The 17,500-nt window shown below is 38.6% G+C and overlaps 1 protein-coding gene across 1 annotated transcript in view; it reads right to left on the reverse strand.

Annotated features, from left to right (window-relative positions):
* Nucleotides 1-17,500, reverse strand: part of snrpd3l (small nuclear ribonucleoprotein D3 polypeptide, like) — an 87,368-nt gene that overhangs the window by 28,405 nt on the left and 41,463 nt on the right. The window lies entirely within an intron of this gene.

Consider the following 17,500-nt stretch of genomic DNA (forward strand, 5'->3'; position numbering starts at 1 on the left):
AACATTCTCCCCTACAATGTGCCCCTAGGCCGTGCTTTTCCTCAGTGAGTTCTGTGGGTGTCGTCAAACACAAAGATTTTGAATTGAACTGAATCATGCTTACATTCAAAACACATTATATGGCCCTCTAACAAATCCTTTCTGTTTTTGCAAGGCGGTAGATAAGTTAGGGCCTGTTAATCAACTACCAATACGGACCTTTAGTCAGAGCATGGCCCTATGGAGTTAGATTAGTTTCATCATTCACAAACACAATTGGCTAAAATTGGAACAGACGTCTGATAGCAGTGTAGAGGGGGATTTTGGTGTTATTTTGTAGTGTGATTTTGGTGTTTGGAGTAAGATGTATTCTCTGCATGTTCAATCGCTGCATGAATCGCTTTAAACTTCCCTGAGTGAGATAACAGGACTCCTAACTGGTGGACCCGATCTAAGGAGCCTATGATTAAAACGGAGGCTAAGCAAGCTTCCTGCGCTATTAAATCAGTACAGTGGGCACCACAGTGAACGTAGTGCTGGTGGCTGCTCTTGTTTTATCAGCGCCTGTGCCCCAGAATGCTTCCCGGACATATTAGCAGCCCCATCATAAGTTTGACCTCGTAAACCATGGATTGGTCAATTTAATCTCAGCAGCACATCCTTAGCAACTTCAGCAAGACTCGTTCCTGTTGTATCTGAGACACCGTACAAATCAATGAATTCTTCATGGGGAATCAGGTCATTGTCAATATAACGCAGCCATATGCTTTCTTGTTCTTGTCCAGATATGTCTTGTGTTCCATCAATGATAATTACATACTGAAGAATGGGTAGATTCCCGATTGTGTCAGCTATTCCACAACCAATACTGTTGCTCATTGTGGACAGAGTTTCATTCAGGATCTCTGGACTAATGTTTTCTTTCTGGTGCCTCTGCAACCCTTTGAAAGGACATCTTTGTCGTTCAAGAGCTGATACAAATGACTATTTTCATCCTCATGCCCTCTCAAGGCCTGTCCCTGTGTCGTGGAAATTTGGAATACAGTTATAATGTGTGTGTTTCATATATGAGGAATGTGTTTTAATGGAAGTCTAAAGTTGGTTAAGAAGAATAAACTCCATTTGGTAGAGATGCCATTTACAGTTTATGACACCTGGGGAGGATGAGACAGCTGGTCTGGAGACAATGTGGATTCAACTGTATTGTTATTGTGATCTGAGGGAGCAGTTTAACTGATCGAGCTGCTCTGACCCTTCCTGTAGCATGGGTGGGGTTAATTAAATACTTGTTTGAAGATGTCCACACAAAGGACAGTTGACCATTTGACTGGTGAACTCCTGTGGTTTTACTATCTACTGGTTTGGGGAGAGATGCCACATCAAAGAACTGTGGGACACTTGGTATGGAGTCAAACTGTCACTGAGCAGTGCTGACCAATCACAGAGTTCAGGAGAACCATTTGATCTAAAGTTTATATAAGGCAGGGTTTTATGATTGTTCTTCATCACTCTGGCGAACGACCTGTGGCTAGCACCTCCTTCGTTATGACTGATCACAAAGTACTTTGTTAATTCTTGATTTGTACAAGCAAAATAAATGTAATTGAAACCGCCATCTCTTGACTATTCAAATATACACAGTGCCACTAGAATTTTTCCTTCACACCCTGTCATGCTAAATATTTGATAGAATTTACTATTTTTTATTCACATCTTGGTGGCCTGTGGGGAGATCCTCGTCTGCTCGGCGTATCGCGGACAAGTACTCCCTTAGAAAAGGTGATCTGATCAATCCGGCATAGCCGCCTTTACCTCCAAAATTTACAGAGAAAGCGGGACCGATTCGGGGGGGTGCTTGGCTGGTTGCGCTGTTGCTGACGCGGGATCCTGAAAGAACCGGTGAGATATTCTTTTTTGGCCTCTGGGTGATTTGAGTTGTCTAAATGTGTGTTGTTTTAGACTATTGTCAATAATTCTGTTTAGTTAGTAATAGGGCAGAGACCGGAGGAGAGCTGTGTCCTGTACGTGCAAGTCGTACGAAATTAATAGGGCAGATACCGGAGGAGAGCTGTGTCCTGTACGTGCAAGTCGTACAAATTGGGGGAACGTTGGAACGTTGGTCCAGTTACGTTAGAGTCGTACAAAAAAGCATGCAGGAAATGTGCTGACGAGCGCATAAAGGGTAATAATTCACACGTGATATCGTGCTGTGTGTCTTTAAGGCCCTGGGAAATTGGGTCAGGAAATGTATTGATTTCTGAGTCCCAAGAGTAAAATGGTAAAAAGTATACTTTAGAGGATTGGTAAAGATTAAATTGGTAAAGAGTAAATTGGTAAAGATTAAAATTGGTAATCAGCTGAGTGTTTAAGAAAAAAAAAAAGGTTAGGAAGTATAGGCCTGTGAAATTTCAAAGTAGAGGTTTTAAGTTTGCAACACGCGTGTTCATTTTTTTGTTTTAATTGCAAGTTATGTTTTTTTGAGGTTAAAAGAAGTATGAGTAACTAATGGTGTCTATCATTCAAGCTATATACAAATTACAAAAATCAAAATTTTAATTATTTTTCGAAATTTTAATAATTTTTCGGTTTGAATATTTGTAATTTATGATTGTGCAGTTATTTTCATTGAAAGTTGTGAAGTCGGAATTTAATTGTTTTTAGAAACGAAAAGGAGTAATTGTGTCTTTATTTTCCGTCGTTGGTTATTGTTGGTTGGATTGTAATTCTAAAAAATGAATGGTCTGGAGGCAGAATTTACCTGTCCAAACATCGATTACATGAAACAAAAGTATGGTAACGATAGTTTATTGCAAATGCAAATATGGGTTGATAAATGTGGATTTTCGAGTGTGGAGTCGTTTTGTTTTAAGGACCTTATTGTATTGCGAAATAGGTTCGTGGAGAGAAATAGATACACAATTTTTTTTAAGTGGAGAAAAGAATAGATTTTAGCCTGATTGGAGAGCTTTTTCTGATTGGATGGAGATAGGTCAGATATCTTCTGACATCTGCCATCTTTATAGATTTGCTTTGGATTCCCGCAAAGATTGAGGCTTGTGCTTTGACTTGCAATTGCCTATACTGCGTTTCAAAGAAGGAGAGGTTAAAGTCCTCTCCGGTACAAAGGGTTTGAGTCCCTGTTGTGTTTGGAATAAATAGTGTTGTGGGCTATGTTGGTCAAAGTTAATGCAGAGCGTGTTGACATGCTGTTGAAAAACATGTAGGCCAACACGAATTGCTAGGTATGGTCAATCCAGAATGCGTGCTTTAATTGTGGGAATTTGAGCAAAATGTACATGAATGTCCGGAGATGTGTCATCACTGTTGAAAGTTTTCTGGAGGCGAACTCTCGCAAAATCAGAGGGGTTCGTGACCGGAAGTTGAGTTCCGAACTGGTGGCGTACAATGTTTATCGGTTATGACACTGTTGGTAGAGGAGAGACAATTGACTTGTTATATTGTTTTACAACTTTGTGTTAACCGTTATATATTTGATGTTAGACTTTACATCGGTCTGATTACCGCCAGAAGGCATTTGTTTTTGAAGACGGAGACATTCTGTTTTGAAAATGCTAATGTTAATTCTTTGACTGAATTCTCCACTTGAAAAGAGGCGCATGCGCTTGAGCCTAGCGGAAGTTGATTCTTTCATCGAAGCTCATTCTGCGTGCAGTGGCCCACACCCGTTATGAGTGAAAAAAAAAAAAAAAAAAAAACACTCATTTTATAGAGAATTTGACGTTGAATTGAGAAATATATTGGTTGGAAAACAGATGTGTGTTTCTGTTTCTTTGTCAAACTTAAGAAAATGTAAGTTGCCATACTCTTGATTTGGAAATTGTGTACAGACCAATTTTCTATATTATGAGCTTGATTCGTTATTGAATAATGCGCTGGAAATTTAGTTTTTGGGTAGGATAATTGGTAAAGGCCAGTTTTGGCAACAAAAGCGATATTCATTTGAAGAATTACAATCCCGGGGTTATTGAAACTTTTATAGAAAGTTATATGTTCAAACGGAAATGTTATGTTGTTTAGGGAATATTTTTGTTTATGTGTGGAAATGTTCGATGGTTTTATTTTTAATTTTGTGGGAGTTCACAGATGTTACTGTTGTTTAAAGAAATATGTAAAGGGTTATGAAGAAGTGATTAGAAAGATTGAGCCAGTCCGAGGGACTGAAGTGTATACAAGGGGAACTAGTTCGAGAGACTGAATTGCGATTGTTGTTAAGAGCAAAGGTGCTACATATATATGTGTGTTTATTGCTGCTGAGATGACTTGTTGAAATGTGTTGGGTTTGGTGGTATTCATATTTACCTATTTAAATGGACTTGAAGTTGAAGCTTTGTCCAACCAGAATGCTAATACATGGGTAAACTGTCATTCTCTGACGAGTGATATTAGGTGCATATGTAGATTTCGGAGCCTAATTTTTACGTTGAAATTCAAATAGTACTAATGGTTGATAGAATTGTAAAGAAAATCCAGGCTGTTACTTTGTTGGCTAATGGCTAATGGTGAAAACGTGGAGGAAGTGCATTTTGCTCTGTCCTGAGACAAAGGAGAGTCCAGGAAGTTGAATTTGCAACTATGGCAACGACATTAGCTAACAAACTAACAGACCGACAGGCGGGTACAGGCTAGTAAAGGAATTGCAGCTTGATATTTGAGATCCAGGATGAGTAACCGCATGACACATGCGCAGATGGAAATTGAGAAATTGACTAAGACGCAAATTTAGAGAAATAGATACATTTGGAGAGAATTTTACATATTAATTTGGTTATTTTGGAAATATGTTGGGTGATGAGTATTTTGAGACATTTGCTAACAAGGTTTTTGTTTGTTTGAGGACATTTTAAAAGAGTTTCAGAAATTCCGAGGAAAGGTGGGGGCTAAAAAAAAGAGTCCCGTTACGTTGAGTTTTACAAAGGTAATCCCAGAGGGTGTAATTCTGCATAATTATGTGAGTATTAATGGTGAAAGATGTGTCCGTTTAGATGAATTCGAAGTTTGGTGGTTTACGAATGTATGATTAACATTTGTTCTAATTCCTAGCCAAACAGGGAGGTAGAAGCCTTTCAGACCAGAACTTGTATTTACGAGCGGAAAATCTGTGGTGTGTGATGGTATCCATAAAAATGCAGAAATTGGACCCCTGGTTCATAAATTAGTTCTAATTGGATTGGAAAAGTTATACTTTAGCAAAATTAAGTGAATAGATGGGAAACGCCAACCATCTGTGTTTTTTAAAAGAGAAAAAAAAAAAAGGTTGAGAGTTTTTGCTTTGTTCCAGAGCGCGCTGATAGATATTTATTTGAGTTGATTCATTGAGTACTAACAAAGAGTAATTGAGATAGCTGGTAAATATGGGAATATTCAAAGGTGTATACATTACATGCTTTGATAAGACTTTTGAGAAGTTAAAGAATAAGGTTTTGTTTTAAGGGGTTTATGTTAAATTGTGAATTTAAAGATTTAAAAAGAAAAAGGGAGAGTTTATATTTTCTTTTGTCTTAAGGGCATTGTTTGATTGATGTGATTGCGAGTCGTAGCGTAATTCTAGCATGAATTACTTATTCTAAGAGCAGTTTTAAGTGCGCGAACATGGATTTAATGAAACAAGAGAACGTTTTGTGGATGTGAAGAGATGATTGGTTTAAACACTTTGATGTTCTGAAAAGAGAACTATGCATATGCTTTGAAGAGGTATATGGGCAGACGTTTTAAATCAAAATAGTAAAATCTAGAGGTTTTTAAGAGTTTTGATAAAGGTATTAGATGCAATGTGGTTGTGAAATAAGAGAAAATGATTACAATGTACTTTTGTTTGGAGTTTGACTGTAATTTGATTTTAAGTTTTCTTTGAGAGTTTTATCAGGGCATGGTACAATGTTTTGGGATAAACAGTTAGGCTGTGATGAGGTTGTTTCATTCATAAAGAGGGTTATTATAATTTGGTTTTGAAATAATTTGGGAAGACTCATTAAGTCTGATAAATTGTGGTGTGATGGTTGGAACGAAGTAGCTTGTTCTGGACTGCAGCCAAAGCAAGTTATGAAGTTCTACCTATCTAACCTATATAGAAATATAGATGGGGTATAAGTTAAGCTAATGTCTACATTAAGAACATTTTATGGTCTATGTTTCATTTTGGAATCATACAGATTAAATTCTGGTTTAGGGTAGTGATGCTGGTTTTCTACATGTCTTGGAAAAAGAGAGATTTGATTTGGTGAATTTAAATACAGAAAACATTTTTTTTAAGGGAATCTGAAATATAAAGGTATTCATTTGAACTGTTCCTAAAGGTTTTTTTAAGAGACTAAAAGATGGGGTAATTTGGTTGTTTTCTAAAATAGTTTTATTTTATACAAATTGGTTCAAAAGTTGGTTGCTTCAGTGTAAGCTTGTTAATTCATAAAAGGGAAAAGAGTTAAAATATTTACTGATAGTTAAATACATCATTGGTGTTACATATGATTTTGGGAAAGGTATGGAAACAGGAAGTTTCTTAGTTTGATCTGGGACACAACTTGCTGTATGCAAATGTGGAATTCACTCTAACAATTATGATTATTCCACAGGGAAAATGCTAGTGCTGATACTAGCTGGAGCAGTTTCTAGATTGCCTGCATGCATTGATGAACTAACTAGAATATGTTTTTGATGTTGATATGTTTACAGGAAGTGATGAGATGATGTTGCTATGTCCGGATGAGCCTAACTTGACAAATTTGGTCTTACAGGACTCTTTTGTAAAAAGAAAAATTGTTGTGTGAACTTGATACAACATTTGTTACAGATTCTTTAACCCTCGTGCTGCCTTCGGGTCACATGACCCAAAGGTTCATAACGAACCATCGTTGTGTTTACCCAATTTTACCCAATACAAAAACAAATAAAAATAATTTTCTTTTAACCTTCGCAATGTGGGGGGTCTGAGACAGCCCAACGGTTAAAAGAAAATGCTTCACTTTGTTTTTGTATGCGGTAAAGTTGTCGCAATACGACGGTGGGTCACAATGACTGATGGGTCAGAACGACCCGAAGATAACACAAGGGTTAAGGGAAGCGCAGGCTTCTTTGAGAGGAAGAGGTGACGTTTAGGAATTTATGACTGACTGATGACTGACTGATCCAAACAGAGAGTGACTATGGGGGTTTTATGGTTTTATGATTCAGTAGTTTGGATTTGTGATAGGACTGTGAGGGTTTGATATGATACTGCTGAGTTGAAAGTACTGGACTGTATTTAACCCAGAGTGAGAATTTTGTTTTTGTTTGAGTATATTTGATAAGAATTACAGAATACAGCGGACAGATGGAGAAAGGAATGGTGGAATGGAGATTCGAACTTGGACTAATCCACAAGAAAATGCGTTTTGGAAAAAGGAAGGATATGAGAATAAAAATGGAGGTTGTATGGTCTGCATAAAACATTTATCTTGAGATTTTGCTAAGTTAACACATGGAAAGATCATGCCTCTACAGTTTGTGTGATATCAAGAATCCATTATTTTAGCATACAAGAGGATTTGTAATGGATGCATAGTCATTTTGTTAGTACTTCATATGTGGGACAAGTATTATGAGAAAAGGAATTTAAAAACACGATAAGCTTCACAGTTAAGGTTAGAGAAACTATTTGAGTATTGATAGATGGATTTTGTAGAGTTCAATTTTTGGAGAAGTGATACTGTTTAATGATTGTTGATGGTTGTTGGATGGGAAGAAGTTTTAGACTTCTCAGGTAGATTTGGGCTCAGTGGTCAAGTTTTGTTAATTGGGTGTGCTCAAGCCTTCGGCGAGAGCACAACCTTTGTTCTCTCACATATATATTATTGTGAGAATGCTGTTAAGCATTCTCACTATTGCTTTTCAACTTCTCAGTTCTTCCGCCGTTTTTTGGCCTTTAACTCGTTCTGCATACTTTAACCGATTCCTACAACTTTTGTATCAAAACGTTCAGCTCCTTCAGGAGATGATGGCTATGACTTTTGGTATTTCTCACTTTTATACTTTTTAAGACATTAAGGTTTTTGTGCAAATTATTCTCCCATTAAAAGTAATGGTAAATCCTTTCAAATCATTAAAAAGCTTCCTCCTCTTTCAAACGTAACTACTTCAGCTTACTTTCAGCTAGAGACACCATTCAACCTTTAAAATGTTCACAAGACATTCAGCTATTCCCAAATGATTCAGCTTTTTCAAATGTTCAGCCAATTTTGAATTATGACAGTTTGAAATACATTAAAATGTTTGCTCCTTCTTGATTTTTATGAATGAGCAGCAAGCAGAGTGTCACACTCTGCTGGCTGCTCTTTTTCTGATATTCAACTAAATTGTCAAACAAATTCCTCTAACGTTCATATAGTTTAACTTACAGAAACAAGTTATACCTTAAAATGTAGGAAAAATTGTCCTCTTTCAGCCAATGTAACTACTAAAGAGCTCACATTTACAGATTTTCAGCTATGAGCCTTGAAGCGAGAGCAGCCTTTCAAATTCTCTCACTAACTTCAATGGAGAGGTGAGTAAAATCAGTCAGAGAAAGCAAGAAGGAACAAGATTTTGAAACTGCCGATAGAGTCGTATTTCTGACCGCACAGACATATAAAGGACATCTCTGGTTTCGGCAGAGTCTTGGGTCTCGGAAAATATCCTTATATTTTGGATTGGACGTATAGTTTTGCGTCTAGGTCAACTTGTTTGAGGTGTGGATGCTAGGTAAATGTTCGTTTTTCTCTCTGCCTAGCTCGTTAGCTATCACAGCTGCGCCATCACCGTGGCAACCAAACAAACAAGCACCAGGAAAGCAAAAGGAACACGTTTTTGAAACTGCAGGTAGAGTCGTATTTCTGACTGCACAGACATATAAAGAATATCTCTGGTTTCGGCAGAGTCTTGGGTCTCGGAAAATATCCTTATATTTTGGATTTGACGTACAGTTTTGCGTCTAGGTTATCTTGTTTGAGGTGTGGATTCTAGCTTCATTTCTCTTATTCTCTGCCCTCAGCGCGTTAGCAATCATAGCTGCACCATCACCGTAACGACAGACACGCACCACTCAGTCTCTCACACAGGTGATTGGTACGTTTACTTGACCATGAGAAACACGATTACTAGCAATTGTCGGTTTATGCCAATAATACGATTACTCCGTTTACATGTGTAATTAGTTATGCGATTACGTCTACATGATTCTTTTGTATTAATCGTTGTATGCTCCACGGACAAAACTTGCACCATCATCCTTCTGCAACAAAGTGTCGCCGTGTCTTCCTGTATCGGCCCTACTGCTGTATGTTTCATTCCATCAACACATTGAATCCAACTAAGAAAGCCGAGTAAACACATAGGCTACATCTGCTACTGCTAATACTATCCCAACTATAATTTAATCTGTTAAAACGATAATATTCTTGTTACGACTAGCTAGCCTACTTCTTCTGTTTAACAGTTAAGCTTTCAGCTTCTCCCACATTGTAGGCTATTTTAGCTCTTAGCTTTGTTAAGATGATGCAGTTCAGCTTCCACACTGCCTCTTTTGTGTGACTCACACATTTTTGAAATTCATTTCAGCTTTCAGCTTGCGGGTATTTTCGCATTTCTCACTTTTATACTTTTTAAAATATTAAGGTTTTTGTGCAAATTATTCTCCCTTTAAAAGTAATGGTAAATCCTTTCAAATCATTGTTGGAATGCTGCTCCAGCCCCTTTCAAAAATACCTTTCGGTTGCTTTGAAGCTTCAGCTTATAACTTTCTACTAAATTTTCACTATTCAGCTTTTTTAGCATGGTAAGCTATCCCCATTCAGGTTGTCAGCATTCTCACTGCTGTTTCGCAGGAACAGCCTTTTCTAGTTATTGTGAGAATGCTGTTAAGCATTCTCACTATTGCTTTTCAACTTATCAGTTCTTCCGCCGTTTTTTGGCCTTTAACTCGTTCTGCATACTTTAACCGATTCCTACAACTTTTGTATCAAAACGTTCAGCTCCTTCAGGAGATGATGGCTATGACTTTTGGTATTTCTCACTTTTATACTTTTTAAGACATTAAGGTTTTTGTGCAAATTATTCTCCCATTAAAAGTAATGGTAAATCCTTTCAAATCATTAAAAAGCTTCCTCCTCTTTCAAACGTAACTACTTCAGCTTACTTTCAGCTAGAGACACCATTCAACCTTTAAAATGTTCACAAGACATTCAGCTATTCCCAAATGATTCAGCTTTTTCAAATGTTCAGCCAATTTTGAATTATGACAGTTTGAAATACATTTAAATGTTTGCTCCTTCTTGATTTTTATGAATGAGCAGCAAGCAGAGTGGCACACTCTGCTTGCTGCTCTTTTTCTGATATTCAACTAATTTGTCAAACAAATTCCTCTAACGTTCATATAGTTTAACTTACAGAAACAAGTTATACCTTAAAATGTAGGAAGAATTGTCCTCTTTCAGCCAATGTAACTACTAAAGAGCTCACATTTACAGATTTTCAGATATGAGCCTTGAAGCGAGAGCAGCCTTTCAAATTCTCTCACTAACTTCAATGGAGAGGTGAGTAAAATCAGTCAGAGAAAGCAAGAAGGAACAAGATTTTGAAACTGCCGATAGAGTCGTATTTCTGACCGCACAGACATATAAAGGACATCTCTGGTTTCGGCAGAGTCTTGGGTCTCGGAAAATATCCTTATATTTTGGATTGGACGTATAGTTTTGCGTCTAGGTCAACTTGTTTGAGGTGTGGATGCTAGGTAAATGTTCGTTTTTCTCTCTGCCTAGCTCGTTAGCTATCACAGCTGCGCCATCACCGTGGCAACCAAACAAACAAGCACCAGGAAAGCAAAAGGAACACGTTTTTGAAACTGCAGGTAGAGTCGTATTTCTGACTGCACAGACATATAAAGAATATCTCTGGTTTCGGCAGAGTCTTGGGTCTCGGAAAATATCCTTATATTTTGGATTGGAAGTACAGTTTTGCGTCTAGGTTATCTTGTTTGAGGTGTGGATTCTAGCTACATTTATCTTATTCTCTGCCCTCAGCGCGTTAGCAATCATAGCTGCACCATCACCGTAACGACAGACACGCACCACTCAGTCTCTCACACAGGTGATTGGTACGTTTACTTGACCATGAGAAACACAATTACTAGCAATTGTCGGTTTATGCCAATAATAGATTACTCCGTTTACATGTGTAATTAGTTATGCGATTACTCAATAAACACTGTTGAATTTTATCAGCAGAGTGGTGCTGCTGACGATGCGTATGAAGGAGGCTGACGACTTCTCTCATTATAGGACATTTATTTCAGAACAATGAAATGTGGCCATCTGCCAGTTGGGTTGATCGCGAACTAACTTTTTTAAAGTAAAGACGTTACGCATAAAAATGTCCATGTACGGGAAGTCCATTAGGTCACAATACAATACATGAACATTCATCACATTAATTATTGTGTGCTCTTGCGCCCTCTTGTGTCGCTAAGAGTAAATAATATTTACAGTCATGTAACCTGAGAACATAAAAAAATAGGCTTACATTTTAACAAACACGTCTACATGATTCTTTTTTATTAATCGTTGTATGCTCCACGGACAAAACTTGCACCATCATCCTTCTGCAACAAAGTGTCGCCGTGTCTTCCTGTATCGGCCCTACTGCTGTATGTTTCATTCCATCAACACATTGAATCCAACTAAGAAAGCCGAGTAAACGCATAGGCTACATCTGCTACTGCTAATACTATCCCAACTATAATTTAATCTGTTAAAACGATAATATTCTTGTTACGACTAGCTAGCCTACTTCTTCTTCTGTTTAACAGTTCAGCTTTCAGCTTCTCCCACATTGTAGGCTATTTTAGCTCTTAGCTTTGTTAAGATGATGCAGTTCAGCTTCCACACTGCCTCTTTTGTGTCACTCACATTTTAGAAATTCATTTCAGCTTGCGGGTATTTTCTCATTTCTCACTTTTATACTTTTTAAAATATTAAGGTTTTTGTGCAAATTATTCTCCCTTTAAAAGTAATGGTAAATCCTTTCAAATCATTGTTGGAATGCTGCTCCAGCCCCTTTCAAAAATACCTTTCGGTTGCTTTGAAGCTTCAGCTTATAACTTTCTACTAAATTTTCACTATTTTCAGCTTTTTTAGCATGGTCAGCTATCCCCATTCAGGTTTTCAGCATTCTCACTGCTGTTTCGCAGGAACAGCCTTTTCTAGTTTTTATTTCTTTTTGCCCCCCTAAAACTCAGTCAATATTTGGCCTACATAGACAACGTAGGTGTCAAAAGTTTCGTCTTGGTAGCGATTGAGTTGCTTGTATTGGGATTTACGTTCCGTTGCACGGTTTAAGTAGAAATTACTTTTTTGTGTCGAAAAGTGAAGCTAACGGTGGCTAACTTGCTAACCACAGTCAATGACGCTACTTATGTCACTAACGTCACGAAAACTCGCGTGACTACCTCTAGCAGAATATTAGTTTAGCAGCTCGTTAACTTCTGGGAGATAGCTAGGCTAACTATAGCTTTACTGCAAGGCAGCTGCAGAAACGCCACAAGCAAAGAGGCCAGGTGATAACTATTTACTAATTTTACTTTGTGATATGACACACAATTGTGATGTGTAATGTACAATATAAGCTGATATTATTAAGGAAGTACATCTACTTTCGGAAACAGTAGTCTACTATTTCACTGAAGTATTAGCATCATGACATTAGCCTGTGTTTCCCGGGCAACACATACTACAGTGGTCTATGATGTAGCGTTATCTGTTTTCAATCGTTAAAATAAACATTCCTCACATATACATTTTCGTTGTAGGGTTTATTCTGACATTAGTAAACGATCTGTTGGTGAAAAAAACATTACCTGTGGTTTCAAACCAGTGTAGCTCACTGCAACGCTGTAGCTTACGTGAGACACACTACAAAAACATCTAGCTTACACAACTGTAGGAAGTCAAACGGCGACAGAACATGTTCGGCACTCCCCTTACTTAAATCAAAAGTCTATCTAACTACTAACCTGAACTTCATTGCCACAGCCTAAACGTTGTCAATCTGTTCATGAAAATAATTAATTTCAGCTTAAACCGTACAACGGAACGTTAAATCCAATTCAACCAACGCAATCGCTACCAAGACGAACACAGCAGTAGTCTAGTACTGTACCGTAGTAGTACAATTTACCGGGGCAGCTTCTCCACACAGGGCTATATCGCATTTTGCGTTGTTACTGACAATGATCGCTACCAGTGAGCTTTTTATGAATGAGCGATTTTCCACTAAATAAATGTCAAGCTTATTTACGTTTTGGGGGGCATATTTTCAGTTAGCAGATGGTACTGTTTGAATCGCGATTCCATCTTCTACTGCCGGGTAACGTTGTAGAATAATCTTCAAAGGGGGTTCTTTATTAATGAATGAATGCAATGAGTAGGCTAAATGCCTGAAAATATCATGAGAAGGGAAAAACTTAAAATGACGTTTAAGTCATAGAGATTAGGTAAATTTTTACACCGGTCTGCCAAATGTATTCGTTTTGATTCAACGATGAGGCTGCCTCTTGCAGGGGAAATGAGAAGACATCTATTTCATTCTACACTTCACTCGTATTTTCAGTTGTAAATGAGCAGCAAAAAAAAAATGTCATTCAAAAACGGACCCCTGTGCAACCGACGCAAGCAAGCACACCCTACAATTTCCCCAGAAATTGTACCCTCTCTAGTTTATATTATTCTTCGATGGGATTTTTCTTTGAGGATATGTAATGATAATGGGTCACACTTGTTTTTGGAAGTTATTTTGGTGTTGATAGGATTCAACATTGTGTTAATCACTTCAGTTGAATGAGAGAACAGAACTTTGAAGACTAAGTCAGACGACAAGAAGTCAGTTACCTTTAACTGACCTCTGTGAGAATGTGCTTGTTTATTACTGTGCAACCTTTTTGGAGTCTATTTTGTGTGAGATTCACAGGCAGGTGAAGGAGGCTATTCCTATGACTGGACCGCTGCATGATTTGATACCAGAGGACTGGATTGTGGTGAAGGACCTGAAACGCCTGGTAAAACCCAAGGTGGACGGGGCCATACCAGATTCTCCTGACGACTAATCCGGCGGTTAAGATTGGAGGGAAGAGCAACGTGGATACACGCTAACCATTGCGTGCACCTTGTCTGGAAATGGAAGCAGAGGATACGCTTTCTGCGTAGTACCAAGGAAATTTCCGAGCTGTACACAAAGTGCAGTGTCGTTGAAAGTTGCCCTGAGCAATTTGATCGTCATTTGCGATTGGTTCGACTCGAATACACTGACTGAAAGAAGTTTGCCTACAGCCAACTGAAGATGGTCACTACGGATGCACGACCATGGCATCCGTTCCGACAACCTGGACTTTGTGGTGTACGGGGTACAATGGGTTTTGTCTTGAGACTAGCATTTCTTATGTTAATGTTTGAATTTTATTTTTCTTGATTAACTGTTTGAGTTTATGGTATTGTAAAAAAAAAAAAAGAGTGGAATTGTCGTGGAAATTTGGAATACAGTTATAATGTGTGTGTTTCATATATGAGGAATGTGTTTTAATGGAAGTCTAAAGTTGGTTAAGAAGAATAAACTCCATTTGGTAGAGATGCCAATGTTGTTCTTCATCCCTCTGGCGAACGACCTGTGGCTAGCACCTCCTTCGTTATGACTGATCACAAAGTACTTTGTTAATTCTTGATTTGTACAAGCAAAATAAATCTAATTGAAACCGCCATCTCTTGACTATTCAAATCTACACAGTGCCACTAGAATTTTTCCTTCACACCCTGTCATGCTAAATATTTGATAGAATTTACTATTTTTCCAAGACAGTGCGTATTGTCTGCTTGTTGCTTTGCCAAAGCACTGGACAATTGTGCATCTACAGGGTGATTTTCTTGTGCAGTCACAGAGACAGCATGACAGTGTTTACTTTAGATTTTTCAATCGCTCTTTTCCAATGACTAAATCCTGTAAAGGCAGGCTCTGCTTGTGCTGCAAAGGGTGTGGGTTTTTCTTGATACACTTTCTTGCAATAGAAACACAAAACCCGTTTTTGCAATGCATCATAATGCAGTCAGGGTTGTACCACCTCTCTTGGAAATGTGAAACCCTATTAGACAGCACTTGAGTCTGTATACATTTTGGGTGTGGCTGATATGGCTCTATCCTCTGACTTGAATCTTCAATGTCACTCAACTCTCTGTGCCTATTTCTGCCTCTGCTTCGGTCATGCATGCTCTGAACTCCCGAAAGCAAAAAAGTCACAATCTCACTCAAAGCCATAAGACTACACTTACATCAAGCTTATAAAGGGCTAATCTTTTACATCTCTCTTACCTTTTGGTCTGCTCCTGTCTCTCTCTTTCTTTGTCTGCCTGTCTCAACCATTTGATGATCCTGCATGATGTACAACACGAGCATTCAGATAACACCATAACCAGTAACTCCCAAAAATATAGTTCAGTATCAGAACTGGACTCGACAAAATAAAAAGGCTAAACATTTAATAAGGTTTTGTCACAGATTGAACATTTAACGTGTACGATTTCAAAGCACTGATTTGCTGATTCACAAATACTCACACACTGACATCTCTGTTTACAGCAGACAAAATGTTATCGCTTAAGCCTTTTTCAGACCTTGCCTCGGAGGTCCCTGTTACATTACATTTACATTTAGCAGACGCTCTTATCCATAGCGACTTACAGTAAGTACAGGGACATTCCCCCCCCGTACTTCTTCTCCTGTCTTCATACTGCTTCTGCCTTCCTCCTCCTAAAAATACAATATGGATGCTGTGATGCATGTCTTTTTGAGACATTGTAGGTATAGTAAACATCAATAAATTAAATAGGCCTAATTACTGGGCGTTGGTGATGCAAAATAACTAAACAGGTTAATAGTCTTTATTCTTTATTAGTTACTCAGAAATAAATGAAGCTCTCTAAAACGTAGGCTACTGTCTGGAACTTGTCATTTTTCATCAACGTCAATCTTCTTTCAAACTTATTTCTGATGCTTTATGCCTTTGTACTGTCTTTTTGTGTACCTGGCAGCTACACAGGATGGAATGAATAGTTTTGTTTTTTAAACAAGGTCTAACTGAGTGACTGTTTTCTTCATCGTGGAGCACTTAAGGGGATTGGAATCAATAATGTATGCCAAAGAACAAGGCACATTGACTAATTTCACTGTAACACCGGCATCTCTTCCAGCTCCTTCCCCCCTTAACATCCAGAACGTCAGAGGTTTGAACAGAGTACATACATAAATGCAAAAAACATTTATTAAAACATTGAAAACACTTGAACGATAATGTTTCATATTTCACACTTTGTAAAATGAACTCGCTACCTGCACTACAAACGAGTCCCTCCACTGATCATTTTCGCTTTCACTCAGTCTTTCTGCTCCTTCATCCCTCCCTCCCTTCCTCCCTCCTTCCATCCCTCCCTTGACTGCTTGGTCAGCTTCCTGTTTTTCTTTGGAGGCCAAAACTGCCATTTCTCCAAATGAGGAGAACCCAGAAGGGCAGGATGGGAGGAGAAAAGAGGAGAGGAACAAGAGAATTAGGCTGGAAAAAAACAGCACACCTGCAGAAGTATCAAAGTGTGCAGTTCTAAGAATGCTGATCTGGGCTTTTCTCTTCATTGTTTGTTTGCATTTGGTTTTCTTTTCTCTCTCTCTCTCTCTCTCTCTCTCTCTCTCTCTCTCTCTCTCTCTCTCTCTCTCTCTCTATCTCTCTCTGCCTCTCTCTCTCTCTATCTCTCTCGCCCTATTTTGCCAGCCAGCCCCTGGTAAACAATTAAGTATGGATGAGGAGTAAAGGCGAGCCTTGCAATCAGCACTTCCTTGGTGCTGATGCAGGGGTTTCGCAGTCGTCTGTGTGTGAGCATAGCCACAGGGAGGTGATCTACAATGCTGGACCCAAAATAGCCTTTGATCTCAGTACACACAACATCAGCTTTGTGTGGCCAAATCAGCTTTCGTACACGACCCCTCTGGGAGAGTATGATGTTGTTGTTTAGCAAGTGTAGCACAACTGATCTGACAAACGCGGTCTGTCCTTTGAATCGTTTCCCTGCCTATATCTAATCTCTGAGTTTTACAGTCTTACAGACGTGGCTCTGAATGTTCATTCGATTAGCATCCACGTTTTGTGAGAGTAGATATAACAAGAGCTGGATTGAGGAGGTATAAACTATATATTACAGGTGTGTGTCAATGCCCAGGCTGTGCTCGTCCAGGATACATCTCTCTAGGTCTTATCGCTAAAACTGGGGGAAGAGTCATAGACCCGCCCCCTAACCATTTCCCTCATCATCATCATCCTACTCCTCCTCATCATCATCCTCCTCCTCATCATCATCCTCCTCCTCCTCATCATCATCCTCCTCATCATCATCCTCCCCCTCCTCCTCCTCCCCCTCCTCCTCCTCCAGCTCATCATCATCCTCCTCATCATCATCCTCCCCCTCCT

This window comes from Osmerus eperlanus, chromosome 14 (assembly GCF_963692335.1).
Source record: "Osmerus eperlanus chromosome 14, fOsmEpe2.1, whole genome shotgun sequence".
In the NCBI taxonomy this organism is placed as follows: domain Eukaryota; kingdom Metazoa; phylum Chordata; class Actinopteri; order Osmeriformes; family Osmeridae; genus Osmerus; species Osmerus eperlanus.